Source organism: Lithobates pipiens, unplaced genomic scaffold (genome assembly GCF_037356315.1).
Source record: "Lithobates pipiens isolate NorthernLeopardFrog02 unplaced genomic scaffold, aLitPip1_a1.2 Scaffold_30, whole genome shotgun sequence".
Taxonomy (NCBI): domain Eukaryota; kingdom Metazoa; phylum Chordata; class Amphibia; order Anura; family Ranidae; genus Lithobates; species Lithobates pipiens.
In genome coordinates, this window is record NW_027507791.1 from 89,190,896 (window position 1) to 89,205,601 (window position 14,706).

The 14,706-nt window shown below is 43.2% G+C and overlaps 1 pseudogene; it reads right to left on the reverse strand.

Moving 5' to 3' along the window:
• The window catches only part of LOC143942227 (GATA zinc finger domain-containing protein 1-like), a 46,883-nt pseudogene extending 39,982 nt beyond the window's left edge, over positions 1-6,901 (reverse strand).
• Between the last annotated feature and the right edge of the window lie 7,805 nt (positions 6,902-14,706).

Below are 14,706 nucleotides of genomic sequence, written 5' to 3' on the forward strand. Positions count from 1 at the left end.
AGAATCAGTAGGAAACACAGTGTGCTCACATGAACTCAATAAGAGTAAAAAACATACCAAAAGTATGTGAGACATGTTCAAAAGAAAAATGTCTCTCACATAGTTAAATAATGGCGATATCTATAAGGGAATGGTATACTAAAAAATGAAAATAAAATAAAAATAATGGTGGGGTGGGGAATTAATAACCCAACCCCAGTGTATTAGGCCTGATTAATAAAGCTGTTGATGTCCCAGTCTGTATTCATGCCATGGGGGGAGTAGCACCTCAATTCGTAAATCCAAAACGTCTCGAGGCGAGACACCCCCCGTAGGCAGGAATCCCCCCTCCAGCTTGGAACAAATTTGTCTATGATCTGGAACCGTGTGCCTGTAGGGTCTCTATTATGTTGTTCAAGGTAGTGTCTCGGGACTGTGTGTTTATCACAGCCTTTTTTGATTTTACTAAGGTGTTCATTGACTCTGATTGAAAAATTACGAATTGTACGCCCGACATATTGCTCATTGCAAGGGCATGTTATCAGATAAACTATGTATCTAGTGGTACAGGTGGTGAAGTGTTTCATAGGGTACGTACGTTGGGTAGCCGTAGAAGTGAAGGAATCACTCCTCCGTTTACCCAGCATATTGTGTATGCACACATTACATTTTCTACAGGGGAAATATCCTTTGCTCTGTGGGAAAAACTGGATAGGTCTAGGGATGTCTACTACATTGGGGGAGACGTCACTTTGTATCGAGCGAGCTCCCCTATAGATAATTCCAGCTTTCTCAGGGATTGTTCCTCCTAAAATTTTGTCACTGCATAATATCTTCCAGTGTCTGTTGATAATTTTCTTTATCTCCTTATGTTGTGTAGAGAAAGTGGTGAAGAATGACCACTTAAATTTGTCATTCGTTTTTATTTTAGATTTCTTTTGGACAAGGGACGTCCTATCGGTCTGTAAGGCTGTTTTGATATCAGCACCTAGAACGCATGGGTCATAACCCTTGTCTATAAACCTCTTGCGGATGGTATAGGATTGGGAAATGAAATCACTAACATTAGTGCAGTTGCGCCTCAGTCTGAGGAATTGGCCACGTGGAACGGATTTCAGCCATTGATGGTGGTGACAGCTGTCTACAGGAATGTATCCGTTCCTGTCAGTTGGTTTAAAGAAAGTTCTCAAGACTAGGTGTTTCTGCACTACTGTGATTTCCAAATCCAGAAAATGTATGTTAGTAGTGCTGGCTTCAAAGGTCAAATTAATACCGCGATCGTTGTTGTTAAGGGTTGCCATGAAGGTATCTAGAGACGACCGACTGTCTCTCCACAGGAGGAGGATGTCGTCTATGTATCTTGCCCACAGTACCAGTTCAGGCCTGTCCAGGGCATAGACGACATCCTCCTCCCATTGGGCCATAAACAAATTGGCCAGACTGGGTGCATATTTTGCCCCCATGGCAACACCTTTGATCTAACAATCGGACGACCTGGTGGATTCACAAGGTCCTTATGTAATACATAAGGACCTTGTGAATCCACCAGGTCGTCCGATTGTTAGTGGTATAAATTCCATTACTTCGAGAATAGGGAAATATATAGATTCCTATCTCCAGCCCTTAGTAAGAAGTGTACCATCTTATTTACAGGATACTGGTGACACCATTCGATTATTAGAGAACATTTACCTTAGTAAAATCAAAAAAGGCTGTGATAAACACACAGTCCCGAGACACTACCTTGAACAACATAATAGAGACCCTACAGGCACACGGTTCCAGATCATAGACAAATTTGTTCCAAGCTGGAGGGGGGATTCCTGCCTACGGGGGGTTTCTCGCCTCGAGACGTTTTGGATTTACGAATTGAGGTGCTACTCCCCCCATGGCATGAATACAGACTGGGACATCAACAGCTTTATTAATCAGGCCTAATACACTGGGGTTGGGTTATTAATTCCCCACCCCACCATTATTTTTATATTATTTTCATTTTTTAGTATACCATTCCCTTATAGATATCGCCATTATTTAACTATGTGAGAGACATTTTTCTTTTGAACATGTCTCACATACTTTTGGTATGTGTTTTACTCTTATTGAGTTCATGTGAGCACACTGTGTTTCCTACTGATTCTACCTTAACTTGGTTTTTTATGTTTTCCCACACCCAAACTTATAGACTCATTCCACAGTCTCTTACATATGCGTTTGAATTTCTGCCCAACTTCACACTATATATACGTATGCCCATGTGCAGCATTGCATTCTTCCCCTGAGCCAGATGTGATCCAGGATAAATGCAGTGTCGTTATGGGATACATATATATTATTATATATTTTTTACTTTTCTATTATGTATAGTGTGCGTCCTTGTCATGCATGCCCCATTTTGTGCCAATTTATCTTTGCCCACTTTGGGGCGCATGTACTCTTGACGTCCATATTTTACAATGTTTTATTTTTATTCTCCATGTTTGAGACTATTCACTTAAATGTCTGGTATGTGAATTTCAGTGTAGAATTTGTGATAATTTGTCCTCACGGCGTCTCTCTCCCCATGGCGACGGTTCCCATACAGTCGGGGGACTGATTGCCATGGTTCCGACTAGACCGGACATGTGTTCTGGTATGGCGTGGTTACGTCACACGCTCCATTCACTTCGAACGGAGGGACGACGCCGCAACATGCCTTGATCTGACGTGGTTACGTCACATGTTCTGAACGGAGAAACGACGCCGCACGTCACGCCGTGGGATGGGAGGCGTGCAACACGCGGCCGTAGGGCGCCAAGTCTGCACGCCCCTCCTCCCTGGTTACATGCCAAGTGAGGGAGACGCGCCACGTGTTATTTTGGTGCGTCTGGGCCTCGTGGTGTGAGGGACGTACGTCCCTACTAGCACCTCCCCTCACGGCGATGTAACGCGCGGACCAGCGATTGGTTGGGGCATTACAAACGTTTTAAACGTCACGACGTAATTTCGTCATACGACCGGAATTTAGTCAATGCATATTCCACACAGCATTGGTTGCTATGGCAACATATATACATTCCGTTTCAACTGCATATCGCCAGTATGTTTTTGACCATATATAACAGCAGATTATCATCAGCCACCGCCATCCTGATACATATAGACTTATCCTGATAGAACACAACTGTGAGTAAACCACTCTGGGGGACAGATTTGAAACCCAGCATATGTTGTGGTAATACTATATGTGTGGCAGCCATGTTTATGCGTTTGATGTAGCACCGTGTGTGTATTGTTCACGCGCTGGTCCCCTCTGGATACAGATGATAAGGGAAATACAGATGGGACCAATGCGTGAGATACGCTTACTGTCATTGTTATACCTTTTTTGTTGTCAAATTTAACTTGAGCACCTATATGAAAGGGCACTATCCCATATTGATAATAGATTGGTTATATGAATCTGCATACTATGTCGGAATAAGCCTTTCTCATGTTTGTTTATTTTATTTGTAAGGGGTTGTCTCAGACCAAAGTCCCCGCCTCTTTTTGTAGGCGGAGCTGTCTCAGAAACTCCATAAATTTGTTAGCAATGTGGTGGGTCCCACCATGCCCCTGTCGAAGACATTTATGTCGAAACGCGTCGGGCTAGCTGTTGGCACCCCACATTGCTTTTATTTCTATTTTTACTCAGCCTTTATGTGATCACTAAGTCATAAATTTTTATTACATTTTTTGACTTTTAAATAAATTTGCCGTTTAAGACCGTCTGACCCGCACCATGTGGAGCTTTCTTTTTCTTTTTCCTTTTCTTTTTTTGGCTTAAAACCCACAATATCCTCCATCCCAATTTCGGGGTCACCTGTGTTGATCGTGTCACGTCTGAGCTGGATGAGAAACCACCCTGACGCTACATCCGTGAGATACATCGCATGGTTCACTGCTGCTTGGAGTTTCCTCATCACTCTGCCGGACCCTCATCGATCCACTCTTTGGTCCTAGGTCAGGACCCCAAGCCTTCTAGACTCAACCGTATACGACCGTGTGAGTCCAACACAGTTGGTAAGAGTATTCATCTATCTTTCTAATGTCTACAGACAAGCTGATTTACATGGGCATATCTGATTAGCAAGTCCTCTACTTCTCTTGAAGCGGTCTAATCATCCCTGTACCAGTTACATCACGAAATTGTTTATCCATTCGTATTGGACTTTTGTTTCATATGATTATGGACTTCCCCATGTGACCATTTTCTATATACACAATTTTTTGCTTATGTGCGTATTTATCACATTCACCATTGTAGAAGCGCTACACTATTTTTTACCCTCTGAATAAAAAATATATATAATGTTTGGGGGTTCTAAGTAATTTTCTATCAAAATATATATATATTTTAACTTGAAACCAACAAATGTCAGATTAAGGTTTAGTGTTTAAAGAGGAAGTAAACCCTGATGGGTTTACTTCCTCTTTGATTCCCTGCAAAGGTAAAGCATAATGGACTACTATGTATCGCATAGTAGTCCATTATGTGTCACTTACCTGACACATACTCACCGCTGTCCCCTGTAGTCCGGAGCTTCCATCTTCTTCCATATTCTCGCGGCATATCGCCGTTAACTGCGGCGTGCTCAGAGCGCCTGCACGCCGCTGTCTACAGGGCATGTGCTGTAGACAGCGGTGCCTGTCTTTAGGCAAATATCTCCTAAACCGTGTGGGTTTAGGAGATATTTCTTTGACCTACAGGTAAGCCTTAATCTAGGCTTACCTGTAGGTCAAAGTGGTTTGTAAGGGTTTACAACCACTTTAAGTGGTTAAACTTTTTTCACTCACATTGACAAATTGTTACAATGTTTATACTTAAGTTCAACTGCTAAAGAATGTTGTGAGTCTGTTGACTGGCCAGTTTTTCTCTTCCTTTCTTTTGATGGCTGTGACTTCAGAAGAGCAGAGAATTATTTGCATAGAAATAATTGTGAAACACTTTAGTCAAGATCGCAATAACGATTCTTGACGATTAATTGTACAGCTCTACGTAAAATATATTTTGCGATACAATGCTTCTTACTGCATGCTGACAGAGCTGAATAACTACCTCATCCCTCAAGTGTACTCACCTAGAGAAGCAAAGGCAAGGGCAGGTCTGGTATTGAGAGCTGATTACTGAGTGCACTGGGTCTAATGGGTGGCTACTGGACTGCAGTCAGTCATACTTAGACGCCCTGTGCAACTGGGAGGATGAAAATTGGAGTGTTTACAATAATCCCCATCTAGGTATCTTATTAATCGGGCTTTAGAAATCGTTTATGCATTTACTTAACTCTGTACAGTGCGAAGAGACCGTTATTTACTTTTCTGTTCTAGTGTTGAGCTACATGAAGGCTCCCCATATTCATATACGGTTTAACCTTAAACTGCATAGAGTATTCTTTACTGTCAGAGCAGTAAGGATGTGGAATTCTCTTCAACAAGCAGTGGTATCAGCAGGGAGCATCAAAAATTAAAAAAAAAAACGATTAGATGGGCACCTTAACCGCTTCCGCCGTGGAAGATTTTACCCCCTTCATGACCAGAGCACTTTTTGCGATTCGGCACTGCATCGCGTTAACTGACAATTGCATGGTTGTGCGACATTGCACCTAAACAAAATTCGCCTTTTTTTCCCCACAAATAGAGCTTTCTTTTGGTGGTATTTGATCACTTCTGTGTTTGTTTGTTTTTTTGCACTATAAACAAAAAGTGAAAAAAGTATATATTTTTTACTTTTTGCAATAATAAATATCCTCCAAAAATCTATAAAAAACTATTTTTTTCCTCAGTTTAGGCCGATATGTATTCTTCTACATATTTTTGGTATAAAAAAACTAAAAAAAAACGCAATAAGCGTATATTGATTGGTTTGCGCAAAAGTTAGAGCGTCTACAAAATAGGGGATAGATTTATGACATTTTTATTATTCTTTTTTTTTTACTAGTAATGTCGGCGATCTGAAATTTTTATCAGGACTGTGACATTATGGCGGACACGTCGGACAATTTTGACACATTTTTGGGACCATTGGCATTTTTACAGCGATCAGTGCTATAAAAAAATGCATTGATTACTGTAAAAATGTCACTGGCAGGGAAGAGGTTAACACTAGGGGCGATCAAGGGGTTATTGTGTTCCCTAGTGTGTGTTCTAACTGAAGGGCGGAATGGACTGTGTAGGGGAAGAGATAGATCGCTGTTCATACATGAACAGATGATCTGTCACTTCTCTCCTCAGAGAACCAGAAACTGTGTTTACACACACAGTTGCCCTCAAATTGAATTGAATGTTGACAGAGCTGAATAATTGCCTCGGCCCTCAGCACAAGTTTCCTCACCTAGACTTGCGTTTCAGAGCAAAGCAGGGGACTTTGGTCATTGCCTGCATGCAGCTCAATGCTAGGACAGAAAAATAAAGGGCTTTTCATGCTGTACAGGACTGAGTGTCAGTTCACAAATGGTCATTCATATATATATATATATATATATATATATATATATATATATATATATATATATATATATATATATATTATTTATTTATTTATTTTAAGTTTTTGCAAAACTTGTATGCTAAAACAGTAGTTCAGCTTCAATGCCTGATCTATCCCAGTAGCTAATACAGTGGTAAAATCATATTTGACAGGATAATGCAAAAACAGACATTAGTGGTCAGTACCCAACCCGACAATTGTATTTATAAAATGGCACACCTGTTTAGTGCTGCCCCCATTATTCTGTTGGGAGGTGAAGGCGCTGGCAAAGCTGGAACTGCTGGCACCAGTGCTGCCCCCTCCACTGGTATTTTCAGTGCATCTATTGCAGAGATTTTCCCCCTGGTTTCCTTTCTTCCATATAGAAGACGAGGTGGTTTTGTACATATTGCATGTTGGCTTCAGTCCAAGAGGCATCTATTGAGAACATCAAAATGAGTGGAAATAACAATAATAATAATAATAAAAAAGATATACACAAGCCCACACACTACCAGTTATATCTAGAGCAGCCTTTCTCAACCAGAGTTCTTCTAGAGCAGCCTTTCTCAGCCTTTTCAACCTTTGAAATAGTTTTCCGGTCTCAGGGTACCCCTGCTAAAAATTTGAAATCTACAACTCATGATACAATAGTGTGATGGTCAGTGTTAAGAATGGTCCTTACACTTGTGGTCATTGGGAAGAATTACCTCCTTACAGATAGCTAAAATGGACCAATGGAGTTAGTGGGAACTTATCCGAGAAGCAGAAATTGCATTTGAAGTAACCCCTAGCAACCTTTGAAGAAACCCTAGGGTTGGGAATCAGTGCTCTAGAGGTTCCTTGAGCAATTCAGCTGACTCAGTTAAGTAACCCCTGACAACAAAGATCTTTTTAGCTATCTGAAAGAGTGGGGATTATTTTCAATGACCACAAATGTAAGGAGCATTTGTCCCAATGACCATCACATCATGACCTGTAGATTTAGTAATCATTAATAAGAGTTTCTTTGTGTTAAAGAGGTTGAGAAAAGCTGATCTAGGAGGAAAATATGGTAAGAGAATGCGTCACAGTAATGGGGTGGGTACTGAGCTGGGATGTTTTTCTTGTAAAGGCTATGGTATGGAACAGGCAGGGTATGACATGAACGCAAGAGAGTGAAGTGTATATATGAAAAAGACCACAAAAAAGAAAAGTGCGCACTGACATAGTGCGTTATCCAAAAACCATTGTTTTATTATTCTTATAAAAAGTGATAAGTATTATACTCACTAATTAGCAATTGCATCACATAGTACATAGTACATAGTACATGTTCATCACATAGTACAGCAATGTTTAGTCCACAGTACATCAAACCATGTAGTAGGAGGTAAAGATCCAAAAGGTCAATGCGTTTCGAGGACTAGCCTCTTCCTCAGAGCCCTCTGAGGAAGCACTCAAAACATTAGCCTATTGGATTTTTACCTTCTGCCACATGGTTTGATGTACTGTGGACTGAACATTGCTGTACTATGGGGAGCTTTGATGCAATTGCAAATGTATGAGTTGTAGCAGAGCGTCCCAGAGAGAGCCAGGAAAAGTCCTGTTCGGGGTTTATATGTCTCCCAGGCTCCTCTCGTACACGTTCCGAAATCTCTGATCCATGGTCCAGTTCGGGTCTTAGTCCTCTTCCCCAGACTAATTTAAGCTCACCTGAGCAGACAGCCTTTGCTCTCTGCCTGGGACATACAGACCATGTTGGTTTGTGAAGAGGAAAAGGTTAGTAAAAGCTGTTAAGCAGCTTATGTAGAGACTGACAAGCGGTAGGCTTGTTCAGCTTGGTAGTGAGGGCCTGCCTATTGTATAGTTAGAGCCGAGACACAGCTAGGACTTGTGTTTTGCTATTTTTTCATTTGTTTGTTTTCTGGAACACTGCACAGCACCTGTGTATGGACTTGTATATAACATCAAAATAAACACAGCACTGTTTGTCACTACATCCCTGGATTTGGTATCTGTGCCTGAGAAACTGCTCACTCATCCCAGGGAGGTTTGTACCTGCTACCTGTCCCCCAGGTTACATATGGTGGAGAATGCGGGCAGCTGTAGTAAGTTACTACTTAAAAGGCCAGTACCTAGAGTGACTAAAACATGGAGGAAATCCTAAAACAATTGATGATATCCAACGCTACACAACAGCAAACAAATGCTGAACTACGGCAAGCCAATGCTGCACAGCAGAAAACAAACGCTGTACTCAATGCTGCACAACAGCAAGCAAACGCTGCACAGCAGAAAGCTAATGCTATCGCACAGGAGCAAACCAAGGTGCTGTTGCAACAGATTAGTGCTGTACAGGAGAAAACAAATGCTGCACTACAGCAAGCTAATGCTATTGCACAGGAGCATTCGCAGAGGCTGTTTGAACAGCTAGCCACTGATGCCAAAGCGGATAGAAAAACCTTGATGGAGGTTGTGGAGATGCTAGCAAAGCGGTCACCTGTTAAAGTTGATGTTGGAGACAACTCCTCAGCCATCCATGTGGGTCGCTTCCTTTCTAAGATGACTACAGATGATGATCCAGAGGCCTTTCTGCTAACGTTTGAGCGGACTGCTGAGAGGGAAGGTTGGCCTAAAACCCAGTGGGCAGGACTGGTTGCTCCCCTGCTTTCTGGAGAATCGCAGAAGGCCTACTATGATTTGGAATCAGCAGAAGTGGGAGACTATGAAAAGGTCAAACTGGAAATCCTGGCACGAATTGGTGTCACTTTCGCAGATGTTCGACCTAATTCACCTGGTGAGGAAATGGCTACAGCCGGAGTCCCTGTCTGGGCCACAAATAGTGGAGCGTGCGGTCATGGACCAGTTCCTGAGGTCACTACCAATTCCCCTGCAGAGGTGGGTGAGTCAAGGAGACCCCAAATCGGCGGACAACCTGGTGGAACTCGTTGAAAGGTACTTTGTTGCAGAAAACCTGGTCACCACCCCTACAACTGCACGGACTTTCCACCCAAAGCCACGGTCTCCCCAGGCAACCGGTAAGACTGTTCCAGGGGAAGTGGGTGGTAAAGATGGCAAGGAAATAGGGGGGAGGAATTTTTTTGCCAGGACTGAAGTTTGGCGTCCCAAACAAGGGAAGCCATTGCCTGTCAGCAAACCAAACTGGGGAAACGTCAGGTGTTTTCGTTGCCAAGAACTGGGACATGTTTCAGCAAATTGTCCATTGACAGATGAATTTTCCCATTAGGAGACAGTCTATGTTTGCAGCTGTTTCATGCGCTGCAGCGCCAAATATGGGAAAACCAATGTGCCAAATGACTGTTAATGATAAGCCTATTACAGCCTTGCTGGACTCTGGAAGTCTAGTGACTTTGGTTACAGCTGAAATGATTGAACCTGTGAATTGTCATGCTAAAAAAATTGCTGTGACCTGTATTCATGGGGATACCAGGGAGTACCCTGTAACCACTGTTCGGTTTAAAACTGGCTTAGGTATGGTGACCCATCAGGTTGGACTTGTCGCCAACTTGGTGCACAGGGCCATCATTGGTAGGGAATTCCCTAAATTTTGGGAACTGTGGGATCGTCTGACCCGGTCGCAGTACCTGACTCAGTGGCAAAGCCAGAACTGGGTACAGGGGATTCCTCTCAGGGCTCCCCGGGTTTTCCTCTATCGGTTATGGCAGGAGAACTGGAGGAGTCTGAGGAAGTCCCCACCACCAGTAGGGCTGGACAGCCGTCTGCTGAATCCGAGCCTACGTTGGAGTTTTCTGACCTTAATGTGCACAAAGAAAATGTTGGTACCGAGCAAAGAAAAGACCAGACCCTTGCCCAGGCCTGGGAAAATGTAACAGTGGTTAATGAGGTACCTGTCGAACCAGGGGACAGGCCCTGTTTTCCTTATTTCAGCAGCAATGAGGATTTACTGTATCGTGTATGTAAAATGAATGATGAAGTGGTTGAACAGTTGGTGGTCCCTAAGCAATACAGACGGGTGGTGTTGGAACTTGCCCATGGGCACTTGCTAGGAGGCCATTTAGGGGTTGAAAAAACGACTGAAAGGGTGTTGCGTAGGTTTTACTGGCCCGGGGTACAGAAAGATATTGAGAATTATTGTCAATCCTGTCCTGTGTGTCAGATGTCAGCCCCACTACCCCACTTCCGAAGTCCTTTAGTGCAATTACCTATTATTGAAGTGCCCTTTGAGAGGATTGCCATGGACCTTGTGGGTCCACTCCCCAAGTCTGCCCGGGGTCATCAGCATATCCTAGTAATCATGGATTATGCTACCCGTTACCCTGAAGCGGTTCCCTTACGCACCCCATCTGCTAAAAACATTGCCAAAGAGCTGTTTATGGTGTTCAGTCGGGTGGGCATCCCTAAAGAAGTCCTTACAGACCAGGGCATCCCATTTATGTCGCGAATAACTAGGAAGCTCTGCAAGTTGTTTAACCACTTCAGCTCCGGACCAATAAACACCTTAAGGACCAGAGGTCTTTTTGCAATTTCGCACTGCGCTGCTTTAACTGGTAATTGCGCGGTCATGCAATATTGCACCCAAACGAAATTTGCGTCCTTTTCTTCCCACAAATAGAGCTTTCTTTTGATGGTATTTGATTGCCTCTGCGATTTTTTTTTTTTGCGATATAAATGGAAAAAGAGCGAAAATTTTGAAAAAAAATGATATTTTCTTCTTTTTGTTATAAGAAAAATCGAATAAACTAAATTTTAGTCATACATTGAGGGCAAAATTTATTCAGCCACATGTCTTTAGTAAAAAAAATGTCAATAAGCGTATATTTTTTGGTTTGCGCAAAAGTTATAGCGTCTACAAACTAGAGTACATTTTCTGGAATTTACACAGCTTCTAATTTATGACTGCCGATCTCATTTCTTGAGGTGCTAAAATGGCAGGGCAGTACAAATCCCCCCCAAATGACCCCATTTTGGAAAGTAGACACCCCAAGGAAATTGCTGATGGGTATGTTGAGCCCATTGAATATTTATTTTTTTTGTCCTAAGGGATTGAATAATGACAAAAAAAAAAAATTTTTTTTTACAAAAAGTTGTCACTAAATGATATATTGCTCACACATGCCATGGTTATATGTGGAATTGCACCCCAAAATATATTCCGCTACTTCTCCCGAGTATGGGGATACCACATGTGTGGGACTTTTTGGGAGTCTAGTCGCGCACGGCACCCCGAAAACCAATCACCACCTTCAGGATTTCTAAGGGTGCAAATTTTTGATTTAACTCCTCACTACCTATCACAGTTTCGAAGGCCATAAAATGCCAAAATAGCACAAAACCCCCCAAAATGACCCCATTTTGGAAAGTAGACACCCCAAGCTATTTACTGAGAGGCATGTTGAGTCCATGGAATATTTTATATTTTGCCACAAGTTGCGGGAATATTACAAACTTTTTTTTTTTTGCACCAAGTTGTCACTAAATGATATATTGCTCACACATGCTATGGGCATATGTGAAATGACACCCCAAAATACATTCTGCTGCTTCTCCCGAGTACGGGGATACCACATGTGTGGGACTTTTTGGGAGTCTAGTCGCGCACGGCACCCCGAAAACCAATCACCACCTTCAGGATTTCTAAGGGTGCAAATTTTTGATTTAACTCCTCACTACCTATCACAGTTTCGAAGGCCATAAAATGCCAAAATAGCACAAAACCCCCCCAAATGACCCCATTTTGGAAAGTAGACACCCCAAGCTATTTACTGAGAGGCATGTTGAGTCCATGGAATATTTTATATTTTGCCAAAAGTTGCAGGAATATTACAAACTTTTTTTTTTTTTGCACAAAGTTGTCACTAAATGATATATTGCTCACACATGCTATGGGCAGAAGTCAAATTACACCCCAAAATAAATTCTGCTGCTTCTCCCGAGTACGGGGATACCACATGTGGGGGACTTTTTGGGAGCCTAGCCACGTACGGGAACCCGAAAACCAAGCACTGCCTTCCGGATTTGAATATAAAATGCTATAAAAAACAAACTAACCAGAGTCACCCGTAACACTTATACGGTGATCAGTGGTGAAAGGGTTAACTAGGGGCAATCAGGGGGTTCAAATTTTTATTAGGTAGTATATGGGGGTCCCTGGCGCTATATAAAAACCTGACGGGGAACCTAAATAACTAACTGGCTAACCAGCGTCACCAGTGACACTTATACTGTGATCGCTGGTGAAAGGGGGTGAAAGGGTTAACTAGCAGCAATCAGGGGGTTAAAACCATTATTGGGTAGTATATCGGGGTACCTAGCGCTATAAAAACCTGGCGGTGAACCTAAAAAAATAACTAGCTACCTAGCGACACTAGCGACACTGATGCAGCGTTCAGAAAAATTATCGCTTAGTGACACTGGCAAAAGGGGGTGAAAGGGTTAACTAGCGGAAATCAGGGGGTTAAAACCATTATTGGGTAGTATATCGGGGTACCTAGCGCTATAAAAACCTGGCGGTGAACCTAAAAAAATAACTAGCTACCTAGCGACTGTAGCGACACTAATGCAGCGATCAGAAAAACGATCGCTTAGTGACACTGGCAAAAGGGGGTGAAAGGGTTAACTAGCGGCAATCAGGGGGTTAAAACCATTATTGGGTAGTATATCGGGGTACCTAGCGATATAAAAATCTGGCGGTGAACCTAAAAAAATAACTAGCTACCTAGCGACACATGCAGTGATCAGAAAAATGATCGCTTAGTGACACTGGCAAAAGGGGGTGAAAGGGTTAACTAGCGGCAATCAGGGGGTTAAAACCATTATTGGGTAGTATATCGGGGTACCTAGCGCTATAAAAACCTGGCGGTGAACCTAAAAAAATAACTAGCTACCTAGCGACTGTAGCGACACTAATGCAGCGATCAGAAAAACGATCGCTTAGTGACACTGGCAAAAGGGGGTGAAAGGGTTAACTAGCGGCAATCAGGGGGTTAAAACCATTATTGGGTAGTATATCGGGGTACCTAGCGATATAAAAACCTGGCGGTGAACCTAAAAAAATAACTAGCTACCTAGCGACACATGCAGCGATCAGAAAAATGATCGCTTAGTGACACTGGCAAAAGGGGGTGAAAGGGTTAACTCTAGGGGCAATCAGGGGGTTAAATCTTTATTGGGGGGTGATAGGGGGCTACCCTGGACCTAACACTAACTGTCCTGACAGTTTTTACTGTCACAACTGACACTGAATGCATTGATCAGTAAAGAAATGATCAATGCAATCAGTGACACTGTGACTGGGGGGGAGGGGGGGCGGGGGGGCGATCGGGGGGGGGTTTGTGTGCCTGTGTGTACCTACATGTCAGTGTAGTGTTGGTGCACACTTACTATTAGTCTTCTCCTCGTAGTCCGGTCAAAAAGACCGCCCCGAGGAGAATGACATCACTTCCTCCTTCCTGTGTAAACAATACACAGGGGAGGAAGCTTCTCATTGGCCAGGAGCGATCCAGAGGGGGTGGCCGAAAACCAACGGCCATCCCCTCATCACGGAGCGCTCCTGGACCGAATCGGACCGCCGTAAACAGCGGGAGGGGGTCCGATCGGACCCCCCACCCGCTGGAAGGCAATCACCTAGATGTACGTGATTGTGCCTGCCTGTGCCATTGTGCTGAAGTACAATGGCAATACGGCGGTCCTGAAGTGGTTAAGGTGACACAGTTGCGAACCTCAGTGTACCATCCTCAAACGGATGGCTTGGTGGAACGCTTCAATAAGACGTTAAAGAGCATGTTAAATTTGGTTGTTGACAAGGATGGGAAAAACTGGGACTTCCTGATACCATACTTAATGTTTGCCATCAGGGAGGTTCCCCAGTCCTCTATGGGGTACTATCCCTTTGAGTTGCTTTATGGGAGACACCCTCTGGGACTTTTAGACATAGCCAAAGAAACTTGGGAGGGGGAGCAGACACCCCATAAAAGTGTCATTGTGCACGTCGCTCAAATGCAGGAGAGGATTGCAACAATCATTCCAATGGTAAAAGAACACTTACTGCAGGCCCAGGCAGCCCAACAGAGAATATACAACAGGCGGGCCCAACTCCGGGTTTTCTCACCTGGTGACAGGGTCCTGGTGTTGGTTCCTACTGTTGAGAACAAGTTCCTGGCTAAGTGGCAGGGTCCCATTGAAGTAATTGAAAGAGTTGGGGAAGTCAACTACAAGGTGTATCAACCAGGAAAAAGGAAGCCCGAGCAGGTTTACCAGGTAAACCTGTTAAAGCCCTGGAA